Source organism: Macrotis lagotis, chromosome 5 (assembly GCF_037893015.1).
Source record: "Macrotis lagotis isolate mMagLag1 chromosome 5, bilby.v1.9.chrom.fasta, whole genome shotgun sequence".
NCBI classification, from domain to species: Eukaryota; Metazoa; Chordata; class Mammalia; order Peramelemorphia; family Peramelidae; genus Macrotis; species Macrotis lagotis.
In genome coordinates this window covers 246,862,475-246,888,409 of record NC_133662.1, presented here as the reverse complement: position 1 = coordinate 246,888,409, position 25,935 = coordinate 246,862,475, and the positions used below count along the sequence as shown (strand labels likewise).

The window sequence follows — 25,935 nt, the reverse complement described above, 5'->3', positions numbered from 1 at the left end:
AATATAAATGATTTGCCCCAAATCACAAGAGTTTGGGCATAATTCAAGCCTAAGTCCTCTACTATAAAGCCAGTTAGTTCTCTTTTCATTGTGCCATATCGTTCTTTTTTAAAAAAAATTTAAATTTATTTAAGGCAATGGGGTTAAGTGACTTGCCCACGGTCACACTAGACAATTATTAAGTGTCTGAGATCAGATTTGAACTCAGGTTCTCCTGACTCCAGGATGGTGATCTATTCACTTTACCACCTAGCTGCCCTGTAACATATTGTTCTTTTTTTTTAGGTTGTTTTTTTTTTTTTGCAAGGCAAATGGGGTTAAGTGGCTTGCCCAAGGCCACACAGCTGGGTAATTATTAAGTGTGTGAGACTGGATTTGAACTCAAGTATTACTGACTCCAGGGTCGGTGCTTTATCCACTGTGCCACCTAGCTGTCCCTGTAACATATTATTCTTGAAAGCCCAGGGGACTTAAATTCCTGCTCTGCCATTTACTGCCTTTGTAATCCTGGAAAAGTCATTTAATCTCTGGGAGCCTCAATTTCCTCATTTGTAAGATGGGTGGGGTGGGTTAGGTAGGTGAAAAAATGCTAGCTTTGGAGCTGGGGACCTGGGATCAAGTCTTCCTCTCTGATACCTATTACTTGGGTGACCTTGAGCAAATCCCTTGGACCTTGCTGAACCTCAGTTTCCTTCTCTGTAAAAGGATGAGATTAGCTTAAATGGAGGCTGGGGTCTGTTCCATATTTAAAACTAGCATCAGACGATCCTAAATCACTCAGACTTCTAGACCTCAGTTTCCTTATTTGTAAAATGAGAGGTTTCACTGGACAGTAGGTGCTTAACGGTTTTGTATCATGACTTCCTTGGCAAGCTGGCACAGTCTAAAGACTATTCTCACATTCATATTTTTACCTAACTGAAGGCAATGCTAGATCCTACTCAGAGGCTAGTGAAAAGAAAGACATACTCCCTCCCCCATGCAAACGGGCACCCTTCTGAAGTCCATCCTGGTCCCCGGGAGTCTGTTGGAATCAGTTTAAAACGCACCTCTGTCTTGGAATCAGCAAAGGCCATTAGCTGAAGCTTGCTTTATTGCTTTGCTGATTGGCTAGACTTGAGGCGATGATGGGGATTTGTTAATGATGCAGTTTTAAGCTCACAAATGCATTGAGAATCCGCCGGTTGTTAAACATCTGCGGTCCGTTCCCCGGGCTCCCCTGGGGGATGGGGTGGGGTCCCTGGGTCACCCCTTGTATTAGATGGATTTGAAGGTCCCTTGCAGCGCTAGGATCTTATGCTCTTAAGTCATTGTCCCTCCTTGGGGCTCAGTTTCCCTCCCTGGAAAAGACCAGGCCGGTCACTGAAAGGCTTCAGGCCCCTCTTAAGCTGTCCAGCGACGCTTCACAGCTCCCTAAACGATTTCAGGTGGGGGGTTCCGGGGAGAGCACCCCGGGGGGCCTGGGGCCCGGCCCTGCCCCCAGCCGCATCCCTCAGCATCCCTCTCGGCCTCCCTCCTCCCGGCCCGCTCCCGCGGCCCCGCCCCCTCCGCCGCCCGGCCAATCGGAGCCCGCGACTCCGCGCGGCCCGGCCGTCCCCGGGGGCGGGGGCGCAGCCAATCGGGGCGCGCCTGGCATTGCCATGGCAGCCGGGCGGGCGGGAGCGGCGGCGGCGCGAGCCAGGCCCGGAGTCGCTGCCGGAGCGGCGGCAGCGCGGAGGGGCTCGTGCGCGCGGCGGCGGCCGGGCCGGGCCGGGCCGGGCTGGGCTCCGGCGGGCCCAGAGGCGGCGGCGGCGGCGGCGGGCCCAGAGGCGGCGGGGGGCGGCGGCCCCAGCACCATGCCCATGCCGGCGCCAGGGGGCGGCCGCTCCGCGTCCAGCCCAGGTGAGGGGCAGCGACCCGGCACCCCCGTGTGCCCGGCTCCCCCGTGTGTCCGGGCTCCCCCTTGTGTCCCCGGCACCCCCGTGTGCCCGGCTCCCCCGTGTGCCCGGCACCCCCGTGTGCCCCGGGCTCCCCCCTGTGTGCCCGGCACCCCCGTGTGCCCCGGGCTCCCCCCCGTGTGCCCGGCACCCCCGTGTGCCCGGCTCCCCCGTGTGTCCCCGGCACCCCCGTGTGCCCCGGCACCCCCGTGTGCCCCGGGCTCTCCCCCGTGTCCCCGGCACCCCCGTGTGCCCCGGGCTCCCCCCGTGTGCCCGTGTGCCCCGGGCTCCCCCCGTGTGCCCCGGGCTCCCCCCCGTGTGCCCCGGGCTCCCCCCGTGTGCCCCGGGCTCCCCCCCGTGTGCCCCGGGCTCCCCCCTGTGTACCCCGGGCTCCCCCCGTGTGCCCCGGCTCCCCCGTGTGCCCCGGGCTCCCCCGTGTGCCCCGGGCTCCCCCTGCCCTGCCTCCGGCCCTGCACCCCTCTCCCCCTTCATCTGTGCCCCGGGGTCCCCCTGCCCCCTCCTCATCCCCGCCTCCGTTTCCGGCCCTGCACCCCTCTCAGCTGTGCCCCGGGGTCCCTCCGCTGTGTCATCCCGCCCCCCGCCCCCAGACTTGTCCTCGTCCCCCCTCAGCTGTGCTTGGGGTCCCCCTCTCCTATTCTCGTCCCCGCCTCCCCCTGCATCCCCACCTTCCTCTCCTTGGCTCTCTAGGATCCCCCTACCTGTGCCCGTCTCCATCCCCGTCGCACCCGGCCCCAGCCCTAGCCTCACCCTTCACTGCTCACCTGTGCTCCAGGGCCCCCTGGTCCCCTGGCCGGGTGCCTGTCTTCGTCCGTGGCCCTGCACCCCATCCCCACACTTGTTCTCGCCCCCCCACCCATCTGTATATATAATGTCCCGGGGTCCCCCTGCCCCTCATCACTGTCCCTCTTTTTCATCCTGCATCCTTCATCTTCTCCCCAAGTCATCCTCCCTGCCCCCCTCAACTTCAGCCCTTTCCTTTCTGTCTCTTGCCCACACGGCCTATGCTCCCGGGTTCCCCTAGGCTTCTCTCCCTTTATTCTCTCTACTTGCTCCTGTCCCTGCACCCCCTCTCTCCTCCTTTGCCCCTCCCCTTTCTCTGGGCTCTGGAGTTCCCCTGCCTCCATCCTCATTTGGGGGTCCGCCTGCAGCCCTGTCTTCCCGGCCTTCCCTCCCTTCCTCTACCTCTCACCTCCACCCCACCTCCACCCCCACCTGTTTCCTGTGGCGTCTCCCAATTTCAGACTCCTCTCAGGTCCCCTGTTTCTCAGGTTCCTCAGTCCCCAAGGCTGGTTTTCATAGGGTTAAGTCCTGCCCATTCCCTCTTCTGAGCAGGGACTGTCCCTTAACCTGCCTAACCCCCTTGCCCCCCACCCCAGGCAGCCCCTTCTCCCATTCTCAGGAGTCACTTGCACCTTGTTCAGGTGGAGGGATATGCCCCCCCCCCCCCAGCCCACTCTTTATCCCTCTCTGGGTTCATTCCCTCCCCCAGGCACTCTTACCCGCTAGCCTTGGACCTGTCTCCCTCCACCAGGGCACATGTCTTCCATCTTGCCTTGCCATCTGGGTTCTAGGGTTCTTTCCAGGTTTCCTGCCATCTAGGTCCCACCTACTTCATCCTCAGCCCTGTCCTGAGTAGCCCCAGGCTTTGCTCTTCTCTGACCCCTCACTCACTCACTCACTCCCATTTCTAGCTCTCACAAGCCTCATCTCCTAATTCTGGCCCTTGCTTCCATCTTGTGGGGCTGGAGCTGCCCCCCAGCTTGTATCTTTCCCTTCCGACTCCTCTGGCCTGCCTTTGGTCACACCCTCCCATCCCATTTTCTACCTGGCCAGCTCCCTGGTCCCGGTTCTCTTCCCCAATTCTCAGGTTTCTTTTCAGACTCTAGGTCCCTACCCCAGTGTTTCCCCAATCTCCCTCCCATAATTCCCCCTCCCAAGGATGCTCAGCATCCATGTATTCCCTTGCCTCACAGCTGTCCCTGGTTTCCCTGCCCAGGTCCAATGTGACCCCTTTTGTTCCCCCCCCCCCCCACATCCAGCCCAGGACTCTGCCTTATAGCCTCACTCCCTTCCTCCACTGCCTCCACTGCCTCCTGCTCCACGGCCTGTAGCCCTTCTGCTCAAACCTGGGCTGCTCTTGTCTGTAGATTTTGGCCTCTTGACATCTTTCTCATCCCAGTCATCATGCTCTGCTCCTTCCTTCTGTCCTGCCTCTTGGTTTCCTTCTGCCTTGGTTTGATATTTATTTTCCCACCACTTGGTTATTTTTGTTTTAATTAAATATTTAATTTCTTTATTTTTTTCCAACTCCTTGCAATGGTAGCTTTCAACAATCATTTTTTTGCAAGGTTTTAAGTTTTACATTTTCCTCTTCTCCTGGTAGAAAACCTTGGTTTTTTAGCTCTCTCTCCACCCTAGCCAGCCTAGTCACTGCCTCATATTCCTCACCCCCTCAATTCTTTCTATTTCTACCCATTTCTCTCTCTCTCTCTCTCCCCTCCCCCAGGCTTTGCCATCCATCCCTTTTGGTCTGGGGCTTAGCCCTCCTCTTTCACATATCCCATCTCTTCCCTTTCCTAGAATTTGCTACCCATTCCTGCCACCCCCCACATCCCTTTCCTTCCTTCCCCAAACCGGCTTCCCTTCCACTGTCCCTCTAATCCCTGCTGTCATCCTGGAATTGATTCCTTATCTCTACCCATAATTCTCGTTTTTCCTTTCTCTGGGCTCTGTCTAGCAGTAACACTTCTCTTTCCATCCCAGGGTCTGCCCTCCATTCTCCTGGCTTCAAGATTCTGTCCAGGCTGTAACCTGAATTCTGCTCTTCAATTTACATTATTCCCCTGCCATCCCAGCCCCCCTTTCCCTCTCCTTCCTTTGCTTATTTCCCACCACCCCCTAGTCCTGCTTGTCTTTCCCTTCTTTTCTCCTTACTGCAGGGCTCCTCTTCATCCAGGAGTTTCTCTAGCCTGAGATTTGCTTCTATTCTCCCTACCCACTTTACACTCTCGTCTACATCACTCCAATTGCATCTTTGCTCCTCACTCCTGAGCAGGGACCTCATTTCTTTCTTGCACTTCTTGTCGGGTCTTTTTCCTTACCCCTAAATCCTGCACTTCTCCATTCATCCTGGCTGGGCCCTAATCCATCCCTCCATCCCTTGTCCAGAATAGAGGCATCATTTTCTGATAATGGCCCCATATTCCTCTACGACTACTCCTTTTCCAGTCCTTTAGCTTTCCCCTAAACAGTGCTAATCTCCATTATTCTACCCCCAGAGGAGCTTTTATCTCTGTCCCATCTGTTTCTCCTTGGTTTCATTATTGCTGTTATTCTTCCATCCTTTTTTTCCAACGCCCTCCTTTCTTTGACATTGGGATTCCTTTTTTCTTTCTAATAATCTTAGTTTTTTTTCTCCTAAAAATATGCCTTTAATCTTCCCACCCTATCACATTTACCCTTTATGTCTAGGCTTCCTTGCCTCCGGACTCCACCTATTCCACTCTGGTCTGACTTGAAACATGACTTTTCCTGTTTGCTTCCTGGATTGGTAGTCTAAAACGGAACATTAAATGCTATAGTAAACATATGGCACTGACTTAGGCATGAGGATTTGGGAGCCCTTGGTGGTGTCCAAAGGATTAACTTCATGGTTCATTGTTCGGTGCCCAGATCTCAGCTATGGAGGAGAGTCAGTGCTGTCGTCTTTTTCATTGCTGTATGTACCGTTTCATGCCGTGCTGCATTTCTGACGGTTGTCACTTTGGAAGGGCCCTAGTGTATCTGTTACCACTTTCAGGAAAGTTCGTGTTGTAACCACGGTGTGGATTTCATTTGCTCAGTCTTCATTGAATCCTTGGGAAGAACATTCTCATGAATCTTCCCTCACCCCTCAAACAAGCTATCAAATGTATTTATTTTTATTTTTTTAGGTATTTTTCCAAGGCAATGGGGTTCAGTGGCTTGCCCAAGGCCACGCAGCTAGGTAATTGTTAAGTGTCTCAGGCCGGATTTGAACTCAGGTACTCCTGACTCGAAGGCCAGTACTCTATCCACTGCGCCACCTAGCCACCCACAAGCTATCAAATTAAGATACCACTGGGTGTATGAAGTTCTTTTCAGGCTTACTTAGAAAAGAAAACTGAAAACTCCACTTACTCCACTGATCCCTCCAAACAGCTATGTTTGGAGACTTCTTCGAACAGTTGCCAAAAGGATTATTCCACTCTAACGGTCATGGTTTGGGTATTCTAACATTTCCTCCTCTAAGCCAGTGGACTTGGTGACAGAAGAATAATGTTTGCTACCACCCCTCCCCCCACATCCCACGTCCCCCATTCCCAATATCCTCTGTCTTTTTCTAGAAGGAGGGAAATTAATATGGCATTGGAGTAGTTAAAGTTAGTTGGAAAGGACCCACACAAGATAGTCTGGAAGTTTGCTCCTTTCCAACTCCAGCATTCTAGAAACTTAAGATTTATAGAGGGTGTGTTATCATTTAGTAAATGTTGTAAAACATCTCTTGAATTCACAGCTTGAAGGCTGATCAGCTGCCCCTTTCTGGGATGCTTTGCAGGTCAGTATTCATACTTGCATTGTCATTCCTGTTTTTAAAACCTGCTTAAACTTTTTATTAAACAGCAAAGACTTTAAAAAAAATGAAGATTATTTGGCACAATACAGTAAGATTAAAGCTGGGACAGTACTAGGATGGGGCTTTTTTTAAGGTCTTTACTTACTAAAAAAATAAGTCATTCTTTGATTTTAAACATGTGGGGATTTGATCTTGTTTTCTTTTGCCTTTTAAGAGAATGAACCCTTATGTTAGTTTGTTAGGGTTAGGAATTTAAATATGGTGTTTGTGACCAGTTGAAAAGTTCAAAGTTAAAAAAAGGCTTGGCAAATGTTGTAAACTAAGAGAAATCATGATGTAATTATTTCTTCTAAACCGGGAGATAAGTTGAAAAAGTCGTGCATGTAATATGAACGAGGCAATAGAACTTCATCTGTCTCACCAGAGCAGGCTGCTGGTGATTCAGGGACACTAGTTCCGAAATTCTATTATTATCATCTCAGAGAATATCTGTAAATTCTCTTGTCATTGCTGTCATTGATGTAAAAGCTTCATAATCTCCTGAGGCTTTGATAGGAAAGATATCTTCTGTGGGGGTTCTCTTTCTTTCTTGACCGCCTTTCTCAGCATGATCTTGAAAGCTATTTCTCCCTTCAGTAGAGAAAAGATAACTATGAGCCTCTTAGACTTTTGGGTTTCTGGAAGAGTAGCCATGTGGGAGAGAAACACTGCCAAGTATTTGGTGTTGCTATTGAGTGCCTTTGATTTACTTGATAAATATTTATGAGCACTTGCAGAAGGTCACTGGACTTGGAGTCAAAAGACATGGTCTTGAGCCTCAGTTTTGTCATCTACTATCTGTATGACTTTGGACAAGTCAGCCTCTCTGAGCCTCAATTTCCTGTGGAGTATAATGGTGCCAACTGCCCTCCCTACCTCTGAGGGCAGTTCTGGGAGTCATATTAAACAATGAATGTAGAACGGCTTTCCAAACAGTAAAGTACTCTACAAATGGAAAGTACAATCATTTGTTTCAGTCAAGTCAAAGTGATGCATATCAGATATGATTTTTCCATAGAAACGAATTTATAGTATATTGCTCACCAAGGATTTGATGCTTAACTTTTGATAGGAATGCTTGTCAGCAGCCATCAGTAAACTCAACAAGTCCAAAAGTGAATCTCCCTCCTCCCCAACCTTCCCCTCTTTCACACTTTTCCTATTTTAGGCAATGTCACCATAGTCCTTCCAACATCCCAGGTTCATGACCTCTTTGACTCTTCCTTCTCACTTAGCCCTTATATCTAAAAATGACCAAATCTTGTCCTTTCTACTTTTATGACTTCTCTTGTACATGCCTTCTCCCCTCTTCAACACTTTCCTATTTTTAGTCAATGGCACCATAATCCTTCTGGTATCCCAGGTTCACGACCACTTTGACTTTCATTCTCATTTACCCCTTATATCCAATCAATGACCAAATCTTGTCCTTTCTATCTCTGTGATATCCCCTGGACTCACCTCTACTCTTGCCTCCCAGCTACCATCAAAGGCCAGATCTTTATTTCTTCTCACTTGGATTTTTGTCGAGATCCCTAATTGGTTTTCCAGCTTTGGATCTCTCTACCCCAGTCTATCTTCTACTCAGGGGCTAAAGTGATTTTCCTACATGTAATTCTGACTAATTACTCCTCTAATCAATAGATTTTGATGGCTCCCTATTACCTTTAGGATGGAATGGAATAACATTTGATAAGCCTTTACTATTGCCAAGCAATATACTAGGTACTGAACATAAAAATAGAAAAGCAAGACGTCCCTGCTCTTAAAGTGCCCACAATTTAATTGTTGGGAATAATATATAAGAAAGTTCAACTTCATGGCAGAGGGAAGGGTCAGGTGATACTTAAGGTCCAAAGGTCAAAGCAGAAGGGAGGATGGTACAGCTCCAGGGGCCTTGGGGATCAATGGGAAAGGCAGATGATGGTTCTTGATCAATGATTGTTGAGAAGGGGATAGTGAGCCCAAGGATTTGAGTGGACTGTGGTTCTGAGTCACTTCAGGCAGAGGTGGAGTAGGGTGGTGAGTATACTTTGGGGGAACTTGGCAGTGCCATTTGGGATGGAGAGGGGAAGGATTCTCCAAGGCCCATTCCTGTTGCTTTGTTGGTAGGATCTGAAAGACAAAGGAAAGTCCCTGACTCCCTGTGGCACCAGCTGCTCCAGGGGGTTAATAAGGCTGACCTTTAGCAGGATTGAATATAGCCTTCTCTGGGTTTTAAAACGCTTCACAGCCTGGCCTTGGCCTGCTGTTTCTGCTTAGTTATGCATATTCCTCTTCTCACACTCTCCATAGTCAGATTGGCCTTCTTGCCACTTCTCCCAGGAGACCCGTCATCTCCTGTCTCCAGACTTTTGTACTGCTGGCTCGCATTCCTGGAATATAATGCATCCTCATTTCTCCATCTTGGCATCTCATATTTCCACTCAACCATCTTCTTTGTTAAGCCTTTCTTGACTTCCCCTGACCACCAGCAACTAGTGTCATTCTCCAAAGGCCTGTTGTTGTGTATATACATTGCTTATTCTTAGAGATACATATTTTTCTTCATTAGAAGAGAAGCACATTGGAAGAAGAGACTTTCACTTTGCTTCCCTAACCCTTAGTGTATTGATTGACTCATTCTAGATCCAACTATTTTAGCAGCTATAAGAGACATGTCTATGTACTGTCTAGTTTCTGTTGTTGCTTGTCCTTCATTCTTGAAGACCATGACCAGGGAGGTGATGTCATGACATACAATGAATAGGATTTAAATGAGGTGGGGGCTGTGCAAAGTCACAAGCCTCACTTTCTCTTCTGGAGCCATCTGGGACTAGTGACCAGATATGGATCAGGACAACTGGAGATGGCCCTGGATGAGAGGCAGTCAGGGTTAAGTGACTTGCCCAAGGTCACACAGCAAGTGTCATGCATCTCTGGTTTCTGTCGTGAATCTAAAATAGGTGGCAGCTAAATGGTGCAGTGGATAGAGCGCTGACCTTGGAGTCAGTGGTAGGATGGGAGTTCCAGTCCAGCCTCAGACACTTGGCTCTTACTAGCTGTGTTATGTGATCTTGGACAATTCATGATAATGTCAAGGCATCACCTTCCTCATGCCATGGTCTTCAAGAACAAAGGACAAACATCATCGATTTAAACAGGGCATGGCATTAATCGTTTAACTTACGAAGTACTTAATAGAATCCAGTATCAGGGCAACTAGGTGGCGCAGTGGATAGAGCACCGGTCCTGGATTCAAGAGGACCTGGGTTCAGGTCCCATCTCAGACTCTTGAGAATTACCTAACTGTGTGGTCTTGGGCAAGCAACTTAACCTCATTGCCTTGCAAAAACCTAAAAAACAAAACAAAACAAAAAACGCACAAAAAACCAAAAAGAATCCAGTATCATAGTTTACTAGCCAAAAGCCTTTTGCCATTTCTACCTTAGAGGTATTGTTATTATTACAACAGGAGGTGAATCCACACTTTCATTCAGAAAGGTTTTTCTGAGGATTTTTGGACCAGCATAATTAAAAGTTGGAGAAAATTTAAGATTCCATTCTCAGTGATTAGAGTGTTGGACTTGAGTAGGAAAGCCTTAATTCAAATCCTGCCTCAGTTGTTTCCTTGCTGGGTGGTCCTGAGCAAGTCGTCAACTATCTCAACCTCAGTAGCTTCATCTGTAAAATGAGCATCATAATAATAGCTCATGGAGTTGTTGTTAGAATTAAATGAAGTAACATAAGCAAAGGGCTTTGTGAACTTAGGAATGTAACATTGATATACTAAGTTGTTGGTTTTCTGCAACTTGAAAGCAGAGAATTGTTTGGCTCTCCTGAATTGCTGACTCAGATACTCTAGTAACTTTACTTTTGCTCTGGCATTCTGCAAGGTATTCCTCCTGCCTCATCAATGCCTGAATCAATAGTAACATTCACCTGGATTCCCCATATTGTTTCACCAGGTTAAAAAGTCTGAAAACTTTCATTTCAATAGGACTAGTCTTGGAAGCCCCCAGAGCTGAATCTTGTCACTGTGATCATCACTATCAAAGATTTATGGAGGACCTAGTTTGATCCTGAAACCACCAGCTGAGATGTCATCTTTCCTTCTTGGCCACAAATCCCGAGCAAAGATTTCTAACACAGGACTGAAACTCATTAGGGTGCAGATTTTTCCTTCTGTCAGTTATTTTTAAGAATTGAATCCAGGGCAAGATAGCATAATGAAGGGAAAGGAAATGGAAGAGAATAGGAATCTACAATGTGCCAGCACTGTACTGAGAATTTCATAAATATCTTACTTGGTCTTCACAATAGCCCTATTCTTATTCCCATTTTACAGTTGGGGAAACTGAGACTTAATAAGCCTGGTTTAAACATAAAAATGAACAATAAAAACAGAAAATTAGATCAGAATTTATCAGTGTCATCTCTCTTGAAGTTTTGGGGTTTTTAGCTTTTTTTGTAAGGCAATGGGGTTAAATGACATTCCCAAGGTCACACAGCTAAGTAATTATCAAATGTCCGAGATCAGATTTGAACTCAGGTCCTCCTCATTCCAAGACTGGTGCTCTATCCCCTGCATTACCTATCTATCCCTTCTTTTTTAGTTTTTACATCAGGAGACTATCCAATTTTGGAACTTGGGCTTCTTTGGGATATTTCCTTCAGGGATCCTGGGTTAGAGACTGATTGAGGATGTCAGTCTCCATGGTCTGTAGCCACAGGGCTCTCTCCTTTGGTCTATTATCATTTCCCATCTTCTTCCCTTCTCTCTCTGCCCCCATTCTCTACCAGAGTAGCTTTAGATCTTCTTCTGGAGAGCTCCAGGGCACCTGAACAAGACTATGCAGGGTGTGGTGGTGAGGGCAGGGTTCTCCATGGTGGGGTGCAGCCTGCTAAACTGCCCCATGTTTTTCTTGTTATGTTATCAATTGCATATAACTGTCAGTCTCCTTACCCTTTCTACTGGGTTTGTCACCATATCTAATACTTTGTGGTGAACAAAAAGGTCTGAGAACCAAGAGACTAGACTGAGACTAGGAGTAGGAAGGGGGACTCTTGGGACAGACACTTGGCTGGCTCCAGAGACTGCTGTAAGTTCTACCTATTTGTTTTCAATGAGGAGGACCGAAGTTCAAATCTGATCTCGGACACTTGATAATTACTTAGCTGCGTGACCTTGGGAATGTCATTTAACCCCATTGCCTTACAAAAAAGCCAAAAACCCCCAAAACTTCAAGAGAGATGACACTGATAAATTCTGATCTATTTTTTGTTTTTATTGTTCATTTTTATGTTTAAATCAGGCTTATTAAGTCCCAGTTTCCCCATCTGTAAAATGGGAATAAGAATAGGGCTATTGTGAAGACCAAATAAAATATTTATGAAATTCTCATAGGTGTGATCCATATGAATGGAAATGACTGGAAGATAAATGGAATGAGTGGAAGAATATCTCTATGATTAAATAAATTCAATTTCACAAACATATATTAAGCACCTACAATGAACAAGGTTTAGTATGGTTTAGGAAGAACTAACTTTAAGGTCAAAGTTCAAGTACTAGCTCTAATACATAACTAACTTCTCAGTGCCCTAAGGTACCTTCAGAGGGTGCTCAACCTACTCCAATAGAACAGTTACTGATCTGTTGTTGTTTTTTCTTAAAAGTACTTTATTTTTCTCTGATTATGTGTAAAGATAGTTTTTGTCATTTATTCTTGTAAAATTTTGAGTTCTAAAGTTTTCTTCCTCCCTTCCTTCCCCCCCCCAAGATGGCAAGTAATCTGATATAAGTTATATAAATACAGTCATGTTACACTTATTTCCACATTAGGGCAACTAGGTGGCACCATGAATAGAGCACTAGCCTTGGATTCAGGACAGGAGTTTGAATCTGACCTTAGTCACTGAACTCTTAATAGCTGTGTGATCTTGGGCAAGTCACTTAACCTTGACTGCTTTGCATCCATGGTCATCTCCAGTTGTTCTGATTCATATCTGGCCACTGGACCCAGATGGCTCCTAAAGAGAAAGTGAGGCTGGTGACTCAGCACAGCTCCCCCTCATTACAATCCAGTTCACATGCTTGTCATGGCATCACCTCCTTGATGTTGTGGTCTTCAAAAATTAAAGGACAAAAAATATCATTTCCACATTAGTCATATTATGAAAGAAGAATCCTAACAAAAGAGAAAAAGCCATGAGAAAGAAAAACAAAAACCAAATTTAAAAAAGAGAAAATGCTTTGATCTGCATTCAGACTTCATAGTTCTTTCTCTAGATGTGTATGGCATTTTCCATCATGAGTCCTTTGGAATTGTCCTTGATTACTGAACTACTGAGAGGAGCTAAGTCTAGCATAGTTGATGGTTGCACAATGTTGCTGGTGCTATTTTCAATATTTTCCTGGATCTGCTTACTTTACTCGGCATACTGTTCTATTTTCATAGTCAAAATTTTCTCTCTAGTAGTTCCTTATATCACTGAAATCCAAGATTTTGTTAAAAAATATGTAAGGCTCTATGCAAAGTCCCAGAGATACAAAGACAATAGTGAAATAATTTCTGAGCTCACTGAACTTACATCTACTAAGAGATGTTAACACATGCATAGACAAATACACAGCAGGTATAATGAGTTTGGTAAATGGGGAGAATACCAAAAACTAGAAGAGGGTGGAGTGGGTATGAAAGAGAAGGGGCTCCTGAGCTGTGCTGTAGAGGAAGCTGGAGAAAGTAAAAGGTAGAGATGAGAAGAAAGTCCAGAGGCGGGTGGGAGAGCATTTCTGCAAGACCTCAAAGAGGAGGTAGATTCATTTGGCAAATAATATCTAGGAATTTGGCTACTATGGAGTGGACCTGAAGACCCAAAGGGTTTCCATAGAAGTAGGTAGGGTCCATACGATGGGGGGCTTTTAAATGTCAGACTGGACTTGATATTTTGTCCTAGAGAATAATGGGGGCCATTGATGATTTCTGTGACAAGGTCAGATCTGTATTTTAGGACTATCTGTTTGACAGTTATGTGGAGGATTGGTTGGAGAGTGGAGAAATTAAAGTGAAAGAAAGCAGTTAATAGATTATTTCAGTAATCCAGATAACAACTGATGAGGTTCTGACCTAAGGTAAAGCTGTGTGAGGAGAGAGAAATAAATGGATATGAGATGTCATAAAAGAAGGCTTGATAGGGCTGGGAAACTCATTGGATATTTTTTTAAATTTAAATTTATCATCATTATTATTATTTTTGCAAGGCAATGGGGTTGCCCAAGGTCACACAGCTTGGAAATAATTATTAAGTGCCTGAGGTCACATTTGAACTCAGATCCTTCTGACTCCAGAGCTGGCGCTCTATCCACTGAGCCACCTAGCTGCCCCAACTCATTGGATCTTAAGGTAGAGTGAGAGGGATAAGTCTAGGTTGACCAAAGTTGTGCATCTAAATACTCAGGAGGTTGATGGTGTGAGACAGAAATATGGAAAAAGGGTGGATCTGGGAAAATATGTGTTCCATTTTGGAAATATAGAAGACTTGTAATTGGTTATGGGTCTGGAATTCAAAAGTGAGATTAGTTGCCAGATGGATCATATGGGTGATTGTTGTCTTTTGTTCTCAGAGAGGATCAAAATGACATTACTAGTTTAGAGTTGTTACATTGTGTTTGACACTGGCTGAGCAGACCAATTTAATCTCAGAACATCACAGGTCAGACACACGTAGTCCATGTGAATAAATAGATTGTATAGATCCTAGAAATATGGGAGTTCAGAGGAGGGAGTAATCTGGAATTGGATTAAGCCTTGAATGATAAGTGAGAGTTGACTAAGTTCTAAGAGGGGAGATGGCATTCCAGTAAATGAGCAAAGTTTTGCGATTGAGTGGCAGATACTTGCAGAGAATTATGCAGAGAACTATTCTAAGTATTAAAAGTTGGTGACTCAGACCTTTCTAGTAATTCTCAAATATTCTCTAAACTTGAAGGCACCAGAGAATAATTACAGAGCAAAATATGACAAATAATGCAGTAAAAGAACAGAAACATTGGAGGATGCAGACAAAGGTATTGATTTGAATTGGGATAACTGGGGAAGGTGAACATTACCTAGTTTTCAAGGTTGACAGACAGCTAGGAATAGGAGGAGAGAAAGAATAGGTGTTCAGATGAAAAGATTGCCTGAAGAAAAGCAACTGAGATATATTCATATATAATAATAATTTTTTTTTGCAAGGCAGTGGGGTTAAGTGGCTTGCCCAAGGCCACACAGCTAGGTCATTATTAAGTGTCTGAGGCAGAATTTGAACTCAGGTACTCCTGACTCCAGGGCTGGTGCTCTATCCACTGCACCACCTAGCCACCCAATAATTATTAATACCATTTGGAATATATAAAATGAATTTTAAAATGGTAGAGAACAACATAGCAAAGCATGGTGATTGAATTCTGCTGAATATGAATTTTGAGTTTAAATGATAAAATTATAGTCATATCAAACCTAATTGGAAAGGTGGGAAAAAACTTAACATCTCAGTTTACTTTACTTACTGAACTTCCCGAACAGAAATAAATGGTGTGGATGTTTGTATGCTTTTTTTAAGTCCCTGAAAAATTGATCCTAATCTTAAAAGGTATTAAGTTTAGACATCCTTGGGTTTGGAGTTCAGTTGTTTTAGTCATGTCCAATTTTTTTTGTGAGCTCATTTGGGGTTTTCTTGGCAAAGATATTGGAATGGTTTGCCATTTCCATCTTTATTCTCACTGTTTAAAAGATCATAAAATTGACTTTGTATTTACAATGTTAGTCCAAGTGTGTTATCCTCAGTAATTGTGGTTGTGATGATAACATTTATATAATGCTTCAAGCTTTATAAAACACTTCTCAAGCATTATTGAGCCTTGGGGATAGATGCTATCCGTATCATTCCCATCTATGGATGAGGATGTTGAGGCACATGGAGATTAAGTGAATTGACCATGGTCATTCAGCTAAAATGTATTTTTTTTTTTTTGCAAGGCAATGGGGTTAAGTGGCTTGCCCAAGGCCACATGGCCAGTAATTATGAAGTGTCTGAGGCCAGATTTGAACTCAGGTACTCCTGACTCCAGGGCCGGTGCTCTATTCACTGTGCCACCTAGCCGCCCCTAAAGTGTATTTTTGAAAGAAAAAAAAGATGTGAGTCTATGGGAAAATTGTTTAGTCATTTTCAGTCCTGTCCAACTCTTTGTGACCCCTTTCTGGGAAGTGGTTTGTCATTTCCTTCTCCATCTTATTCTATAGGTGAGGAAACGGGGGCAACCAGGGTTAAGTGACTTGTCCAGGGTCACACAGCTACTAAGTATCTGAGGTCAGATTTTATGTTAGTATCCAGTGAGCCACCTAGCTGCCCCAGGGAAAATAATTATACATAATTACAATGTGCCTTTTTTTCCTACTGCAAAAGTTTTGAAAACATTTCTTTAAATTAAAATATAGATGTTTTTTCATTTTATCGTTTTCTCTCATTATTGCTTTCATTTTCATTCTCTTGCTAAGAACACAATATTGAATTCTAATTTAGTACAAGCCAAATTTGGGAGAAAAATTTGGACCAATACAGTAAAAGTCTCTGGCTTAGGGGCCTTACTGCTTTCTTTTAGTTTTTTATCCCACCTTCCAAATAATTAAACTGGTCTTATGAAAACAATATCAAGTGAAAAACAATATTCTATAGAACTGAAGTTTCCTTGGCTCCCAAATTCATTATTCAGGTGCAGAACTGCTCTGTTGAGATCAAAACCTGTCCATGATTCTTGAACATTATCAGCAGAATTGAGAAAACCTATTTTCCTATTTTAATAGTGACTGAAAGGAAATTAAGGAGAGTTGATCACTTGAGCATTTCGGTGTCTTAGTGAAGTGAGAAGCTCTTTTGGCACCAGGCTCATTGTGCTGGAGAAATCTGGCAGCTTGTCAAAAGCTACTTTGAGTTGGGCAGTGGGCTAAGGGTCTGCTGTCCTGAGAATGTGACCAGTTCTGAAGGAAACACTCGTTAGAGGACTTGGAGGGAGGAAGAACAAGGACCAAAGAGGATGTGGGTTGTGTTTGGGAGTATTCTTGAGAGTCAAAATCATTCAATATAACGCTGACTTTTAGAGACAAGGATAGCATTCATATAATAGGAAACTCGATTTTTTTTTTGTGTGTGTATGTGTGTGTTTGAGAGAGAGATTAAAAGACAGGAGTGAAGGAAGAGGGAGAGAGGGAGAGGAAGAAGGGAGGGAAGTAGAGAGAGACAGAGACAGAGACAGAGAGAGGAGAAAAGAGAGAGAGAGAGAAGGGAAGGAGGAGCACAAGTCAGTCCAAAATTAATTATTAAATAACTGCTAGATGCCTTGGCACTTTTTAAGGGTGTCTATAGAAAGAATAGAGAAATGACCCTCAAAAAATGTGCAATCTAGGTATTTGAGGATATAGTTAAATCATAGCACTTATTGTCACTTCTCTTAATCAAAAACTGCTTTTAAGTTATAACTAAAATGAAACAACCCCTGCCCTCAAGAAGTTTATATTCTAATTTTGGAGGTAGTTGGGGTTAAGTGACTTGCCCAGGGTCACACAGCTAGTAAGGCTGGATTTGAACTCAGATCCTCTGGACTCCAGGGCTAGGACTCTATCCACTGTGCCACCTAGCTACCCCAAGAAGTTTATATTCTAGACAGGTGACTATAATACAAAGTAGAGTATTATGAACATAGGTGATCTCTGTAATACTCTAAGAAAATTTGGAGAAGGAGACTTATTTAGAGGAATTAGGGAAGGTTTCACAGAGGAGTTCTGCCCTGTATCACCTTGGATAAATTACTTAAATCTCTGAATCTCATCCTCATCTGCAGGATTATTTTCTAAGTTGTGTTCCCTGTTTGTCCTCAGGATGTATTCTAGGTCTTAGTTCTATATTCTATCCATTCCTGTCTACATTTTCTCTATAAGGGAACTCATTATACTCCATGGACTCAACTGTCATCTTGATGCAGATCATAACTAAATCTAGGTAATCAAGTCTCTACTCTTCAGCTCAAGTCACAAATTTCCAACATCCTGCTCAACAACTCCCCAGAAGTCCCATAGACATATCAAATTCAATGGGTCCAAAATAAAACACATTATCTTTCTCTCCAGCTTTCATATTTCTTTTTTTTTTAATTTATTTATTTTAGGCAATGGGGTCAAGTGGCTTGCCCAAGGTCACATAGTTAGGTCATTATTAAGTGTCTGAGGATGGATTTGAACTCAGGTCCTCCTGACTCCAGGGCTGGTACTCTCTCCACTCTGCCACCTAGTGTTCCCATATTTCTTTTAAAATATGATCTTTAATACTTTGGGAGGAGTACTTTTTGTGTCACTAAAATTTCTCTTAATATCCCTTCCCCTTCCCCTTCCAGTAAGCCATCCCATATAATTAGTATATTTTTAAAAGAGGAAAAAAAGCTGATCAACACATGGAAAACATCCAAAAGTACATTCAATATATCATATCCATGGACTTACAGCCCCTGCAAAGGAGTGACCTAGGGATATCTCCTTATATCTCTACTTTAGAATTATGCTTGTTTTTTGTTAAATTTGCAACATTCACTATTAATTATATTAGCTCTATTTACATTGATGTCATATATTTTGCTTTTTATGGCTCTAGTTTTTTCACGTTTCTCTGTATTTATAGTTGTCATTTCTTTTTGTTTGTTTGTTTAGGTTTTTGCAAGGCAAATGGGGTTAAGTGGCTTGCTCAAGGCCACACAGCTAGGTAATTATTAAGTGTCCGAGACCACATTTGAACCCAGGTCCTACTGACTCCAGGGCCGGGGCTTCATCCACTGCACCACCTAGCCGCCCTATAGTTGCCATTTCTTAAAGCACAGTGATATTCCTGTATCACAATTTGTTTAGCCCTACCCCCAATTGTTGGATATGTTTCCATTTTTTTGCTACTACCCAAAAATGATGTTAGGAGAATTTTGGTATGTGTAGGAACTTTCTTCTTTTCAATGACTTCCTTAAAATATAAGCTCAGTAATGACATCTCTGGATCAAAGAGTATAGATATTTTAGATACTTTATTTGTATGCTTTTAAATTGCCTTTTCAAATCAGAACTCCACCAACAATGTATCAGGGTGCTGATCTTCTCACAACCCCCTCCAATACTGCCTCTTCCTGTCTTTTCATCATCTTTGAAAATTTTGCAGGGTGCAGAGTGAAACTTCGGAGTTGTTTAGATCTATTTTTCTCTTACTATTAGTATTTTGGAGCATTCTTTTATCTGGCCATGAATTGTTTGAAATTCTGCTTTTGAAAACTTTATTCATATCCAATGACCACTTATCTATTGGGAGAATGGCTTTTGGAAATGTATAGATAGGCAGGTGTTTGTTTTTTGGTTCAGTCATTTTTCAGTTATGTCTGACTCTTCATGACTTCATTTGGCTTTTCTTGGCAAAGATACGGGAATGGTTTGTTATTTTTCTTCTCCAGATCATTTGACATATGAGAAAACTCAGACAAACAGCATGAAATGATTTGCCCAGGCTTATATAGTTAGTAAATATCTAAGGCTATGTTTGAACTTAGGAAGATGAGTCTTCCTAACTCCAGACCCAGTATTCTATCCATTGTGCCACATAGTTGCCGATATGTGGGTAGATAGATAGATATATGGATGAATGGATGTAGAAATATCTATACATACATACAAATATATAAATATACAAACATATGTGTGAATACATCAAAAGTCATATATCTAATATACATATATGTACACACACAGAAGTACCAATTGTTTATATATCTTCTATGCCCAGCCCTTACCAGAGAAATTTGATACAAAAACTTTTTTCTTTTATCATTCAACTACTTTTCATCCTACATGAATTAATTTTATTTTTTTCAAGAAGCTTTTTAATTTTATGTGATACATTATTCATTTTATCTTTCATAATTGCTTCTGTCTATTGTTTGGTTCAGCATACGTATCCTATCCCCCATCCTCAAGAAGTTTATATTCTAGACAGGTGACTGTAATACAAAGTAGGGGCTATTAACATAAGCGATCTCTGCAATACTTTAGGAAAATTTGGAGAAGGAGACATTTAGAGGAATTAGGGAAGGTTTCACAGAGGAGTTGTGCCCTGTGTCACCTTGGATAAATTACTTAAATCTCTGGGTCTCCTCCCAGTATGTAATTTTCTATTTTTTATGATATGATCTTTAATCATATCCCACTTAGATTTCATTGCAGAGTTGATTATGAGATTTTATTCTAAGCCTAATTTCTGCCTTACTGCTTTACAGTTTTCCTAACTGTAAAATAGGGAATTATGTCCTAGGGATTTTGCCATTTAATCAAATAGTGTGTTAATGAGTTCTTGTCTGAGATACCTATTTTTTTCAGTGCCAGATGGTTTTGATGACTGCTGATTTGCAATATAGATTATATTTGTTTCTTCAAATGAACTTTGTATTATTTGGAGTTCTGTAAAGTATTTCTTTGATAGTTTGATTGTTACAGTATTAAAACTGAAAATTAATTTTGGTAGCATTAGAATTTTTATTATGTTAGGCGGCTAGGTGGCACAGTGGATAAAACACCGGCCCTGGAGTCAGGAGTAACTGGGTTCAAATCTGGTCTCAGACACTTAATAATTACCTAGCTGTGTGGCCTTGGGCAAGCCACTTAACCCCATTTGCCTTGCAAAAACTAAAAAAAAATTTATTATGTTGAAATGACCCAACCATGAGCAATGAATATTCTTTCAGCTACTTAAGTTGTTCTTTATATATAACTATATAAAGTACATATATATATACATTATTTTTTCCATTACATGTTAAAAGTAATTTGGTTTTGTTTTGCAAGGCCATGGGGTTAAGTGGTTTGCCCAGGGTCACACAACTAGACACTAATTATTAAGTGTCTAAGGCCAGATTTAAACCCCTCCTTACTCCAGGGTTGGTGCTCTATCCACTGCACCATCTAGTTGCCCCTTAAAAACAATTTTTTTCTGACATTTTAAAAAAGTTTTGAATTCCAAATTCTATCCTTCCTTCTCTCCTTTCTTACTCCCTCTCTGAGATGGTAAGCAATTAGATATAGGTTATACCTATGCAATTATGTAAAACACATCCATATTAGTCATTTTATATAATAAAGTGAAAAATGGCATGCTTCAGTCTTTATTCAAACAAAATATTATTTTTTTTTCTCTGGAAGCAGGTAGTGTGTTTCATCATTAGTCTTTTGGGATTGTCTTGGATTCTTATATTACTAAGAATAGCTAAGCCATTCATAGTTCTTCAACAAACAATATTGCTTTTACTGTGAACTGTTCTCCTGGTTCAGTTCACTCCACTTCATTTCACTTCACTATGTTTCAGTTTATGTAAGTCTCTCTCTAGTAAGGTATTTAAGTCGTGTAACACATCTGAAATGATCTCTTGTCATTTCTTATTGCACAATAATATTCCATTTCCATCTTAGACCATTGCTTGCTTGGCCATTTCCCAATTGATGGGCATCCCTTCAATTTCCAATGTTTAGTCACAACAAAAAGAGCTGCTATAAATATTTTTGTACATATAAGTCCTTTCCCCTTTTTTGAGATATCTTTAGGATATCTACTTAGTGATTGCTGGATCAAAGGGTATGCCCAGTTTTAAACCCTTTGGGCATAGGTCCAAATTGCTCTCCAGAATGACTGAATCAGTTCACAACTCACCAACAGTTCATTAATGTCCAAGTTTTCCCACATCCTCTCCAACATCCAACATTTTCCTTTTTTGTTTATTTGTCAGTCTGATAGGTGTCAAGTGTTACCTCAGAGTTGTTGTAATTTGCACTATTTTATCAAGTGACTTAGAACATTTTTTTCATGAGTATAAATAGCTTTGATTTCTTTGTCTGAAAACTGCCTGCTCAAATCCTTTGACCATTTATCAATTGGGGAATGACTTGTATTTTTATAAATTTTACTCAGTTGTGATATATTTGAGAAATGAGATTATCAGAGAGATACTTAATGTAAAAATTTCCTCCCAGTTTTATGTTTTCCTTAAAATTTTGATTGTATTGGTTTTTTGTATAAGAGCTATTTAATTTTATGTACAAAATGATCTATTTTATATTTTGTAATGCTTTCTATATCTTCTTTGGTCCTAAATCCTTCCTTTATTCATAAATCTGATAGATAAATTATTCCATGCTCTCTTACTTTGCTTATGGTATCACCCTTATGTATAAATCATATACCCATTTTGACCTTATCTTGGCATATGGTATAAGATGTTCATTTGTACCTAATTTTTGCCATACTCCTTAACAGTTTTGTCAGTGGTTTTTGTCAAATAATGAGTTTATGTTCCAAAAGTTTGGAACTTTGCTGTTATCATATACTGAATTATTATAATAATTTACTGTAATGTAATTTGTACCTAATCTATTCCAATGATCCACCACGCTATTTCTTAAGATAGTATCAGATTGTTTTGATAGTTATCATTTATAATAGAGTTTGAGATCTTGTATGGCTAGATCATTTTATTTTGCATTTTTCATTGAATCCCTTGATATCTTTGAGCTTTTGTTCTTTGAGTTGAGTTTTGTCATTTTTTTCTAGCTCTATAAAATAATTTTTGATAGTTTGATTGGTATGGCACTAAACAAATAGATTAATTTAGGTAGAATTATATTTTTATTTTATTGACTCAGCCTACCCATGAGGAATTAATATTTTTTCCAGTTGTTTAGATCTGACTTTATTTGTATGAACAGAGTTTTATAGTTGTGTTCATATAATTCTTGGATTTGTCTTATCATGTAAACTCTCAAGTATTTTAAATTGTCTATGAGGAATTTCCCCTTTTTTCTCTTGCTACTGGATTTTATTGATAATATACAGAAATGCTAATGATTTGTGTCCTGAAACTTTCTAAAATTGTTAATAATTTCAAGTGGTTTTTTTTCTCTGACCTAAAAAATAGATCCAGGAAAGATAATATAAGAATTATTGAGCTAGGGACTTGTGGTGCCAAAATAGAGGTGTGAGGAAGGAACTCTCAGAAGTCCTTTTAAATTCCCCTCCAAACAACTAGAAAACTGCCTCAGAATGGATCTGGGAGCAGGGATTTAGCAGTCCATCAGGAAAGGTCTGTCTCACTATAGGTAGGAAAAGAGAATGGTCCAAGAGCAGCAACAGGAACCAACTTCATAGCAAGAGGTCTACAGCAAGGCTCCAAACCTGGGGCAATCCACCAGTGAGATTACACCCTCCTACAAACCAGCAATTTTCCTTCTCAGCCCTTTATTTTGTTTTTTTATAAAAAAAATCATCCCATCAAAGTTACCTTCTATTCACCTCCTCTGTCAACATATATTCCTTCTAATTGCTCTTATAGTAATAAGGTTATTTAGAGTTACAAATATTATCTTGTCATATAGAAATATAAACAGTTGAACCTTATTGAATTTCTTGTTTTCTCTTTGTTTTTTCCTTTTTCTCCTTTTTTATCTTTCTCTTGAGTCTTGTATTTGGAGATCAAATTTTTTATTCATTTCTGGTCTTTTAATAAGAAATGATTGAAAGTCTTCTACTTTGTTAAATATACATTTTTCCCCTGAAAGATTATATTCAGTTATTCTGAGTATTGGTTGTAATCCTAACTCCTACCCCTCTAGTCCTCTAATGTGGAAGCAGCCAAATCCTGTGGTGTAGTGGTTAGAGTTCTGGGCCTAGAGTCAGGAAGATTTGTCTTTCTGAATTTAAATGTGACCTACGATACTTACTAGCTATGTGACCCTGGGTAAGTCACTTAACTTTGTTTGCCTCAATTTCCTCAGCTGTCAAATGAATTGGAAAAGGAAACCACAAACCACTCTAGTATCTGCTAAAAAAAATCAAATGGGGTCAAAAAAATTGGTCATGGCTGAAAAAATGATAAAGATACTTTTTATGATATTAAAATAAGTGTCTTTATGTCCCTACTTTTTAGGGTTTTTTAAAAAAAGCATGAATGTATGTTACAGTTTTTTCAAATTTTTCTGCATCTATTAACATAATTGTGTGATTTTGAATGCCTTTGTGGTTAACGTGATTAATCATATTGATAGTTTTCCTATTGTTGAACCATCTCTATATCCTGGAAATACTTCCAACTTGGCCATAATAAAGCTCTTTCACAGATACTTGTCATTGACCTTCATAATTTGGAAGAATGGTATAACTGAATCTAGTATAACAAAGTGTTTTTTTTAACCATTTTTGCATTATTAATTTTTACTTTTTTGGTGGTGGGGGGTGGGAGTGAGGAGGGAGGAAGAAGCAGGTGATGTGGAAATAGTGATAGACCCACACAGGGAGTGGGTTAGTTAACCTGCTTGGTTAAATTGCTTCCAATCCCAGCTAGAGTAAAGATCAGAATTTTCTTCCAAAGTCTGCTTGGCCATCTTCATTCTCAGAGTGATGACTTTCTGTGGTGGGGGTGAAAACTGAAAGCAGGAGGGAGGTAGAGGCCGAGAAGAAGCAGGACACAGGGAATGGAAAGAAAAAAGGACATTTTTGATTTAAAAAAAAGTTTTCATTTGTCCCCAGACTGGTGATTAGGAGACACTCACTAAGTCCTCATTCCAGTTTGGAGAGGAGTTTTCAGGGACATGTTGTCCTGGCTCAGTTTCCCTTTCAGCCCAACTTCTTTCCTCCATTAAGTCTCTAATCGAAAAGAGTTTGATGGCTATTGTTTCTTTTTCTTTCATTGGTAGGAGGGAAAGTTCCATAGGTGAGAATGAGTGAGTGAGAGTGGGCAATGACTGGAAAGTTTTGGACTTCTAAGCATTTGAGTTTTCAGTTCCTCCCTTATAACGAGTCATTTCATTAGATTTCAGAAAGAGAAACTTTATAATTCTTTAATGGCCAGTGGAAGAACATCCCAGTGTTGTATCCAGAAATAAAATTTAGAGAAGCAGACAAATGCTGAGCACCCTGAGGAAACCAGATCTTTTGTCCTTTTAATAAATGGGATGAAAGGAAGCTCTATGCTATATAACTGACCCAAGGATTAACCTATGCAACCTTGGGGGGGGGGGGGAGAGAGAGAGAGAGAGAGAGAGAGAGAGAGAGAGAGAGAGAGGCGCTTGATAAAGTTATGAGAGGGAATGAATTAAAATTTTCTCTTTGAAAAATAAAAATAAGGAATAGAAAAGACTTGTTTACTGAATGAACAGTAAAATGATAATTTCTTAAGAAATATTAGATTCTTACATACAAAGAAGATATTTTAAGCCCTGTTCCTAAAGACAGTCCTTTACTTTCTAAATTTGCGTGTACTTTTTCTAGGTAAAACAATCTAGAGATACTGAGGCAGCAGCTGACTGATTAACTATATAAAACTAATTCATTTCACCTCATAGTCTAAGGAAGGCTGTGGAAAAGTATGAGACAATTTTTCTTTGATATTATTAAATATTAAAGTTAGTAAAAAAAGTAACAAGTATATGGGTTACATGCATACTGGTCTTTAACAAGGTAGTTAAACCACTTTCTGGGAATGAGAGGTCTAGGTTCTTATCGTTAGCTGGCAAGCCTTTTCCATTCACAAACTCCCCTCCATCTTTGACCTTTTGGTCTAACATTCCTTTGTCACTCTCATTGACACAATAACACTCTTGGAAAAGAGAAGAGATAGGCATACTTTTTGCTTCCTGCTTCTACTTTCAAAGAATCTGTCTACCTCCTAATGCTTTTCTTTGAGATTCATGGCCTCCTTCTTATTGGAGTTACTTAGCCTCAAGATAGGTTCATTGTCTTCCTCTGATCTCAATACCCTGCCACCAATATTTGGGAGCTTTGCTATTCATATTGATGCCACTTCTTCCAGTCTGGCCACACAAATCATTGAATACCTCAATTCAAAATGACCTCATTTTCTATCCTACTTTATTCATATACTTCTTAGGATAATTTTCGGCCTCAGAATCTCATGGGGCAGAAAAGACTAAATTAGAGGCCATCTTTCAGAACTTTGAAATGCTGCTTTCTGATTATAGTCTTTTCTTCTCTGACTTCTCTCCCATTGGCTCACTCATAGTAAACTGCTACTACTACTACTACTACTACTACTGCTCGTAGTGGTTGTTGTTCTATGTGTTTTACATGTTTATTATAGTGAAGAATCTGCTCTTTGCCCTTAGGGTGAACTCTAGCCTCTCCCTATCTCCATCCCCATCCTCCTTCCCACCCCCCACCCCCCCCCCCAGCAAACTGCTTCTTTAGTGCTTCATCAGCTTCTGCTCTTGGACCTTTCGACCCTCTCTGATCTTTGTTGCCCTGCAGACCCATAGCTATGAGCTC

General features: G+C 41.7%; 1 protein-coding gene across 3 annotated transcripts in view; it reads left to right on the top strand.

Annotated features, from left to right (window-relative positions):
• TPST1 (tyrosylprotein sulfotransferase 1) overlaps positions 1–25,935 on the top strand; it is a 104,193-nt gene that overhangs the window by 6,327 nt on the left and 71,931 nt on the right. For 2 of the 3 annotated variants that reach the window (XM_074189303.1, XM_074189305.1), the window contains exon 1: positions 1,798–1,881. The exons of the other annotated variant lie outside the window; for it this stretch is intronic. The gene's annotated coding sequence lies outside the window, so the exon portion shown is untranslated. Of the gene's footprint in view, positions 1–1,797; positions 1,882–25,935 lie in introns of those variants that run through there. 3 annotated transcript variants of the gene reach the window in all.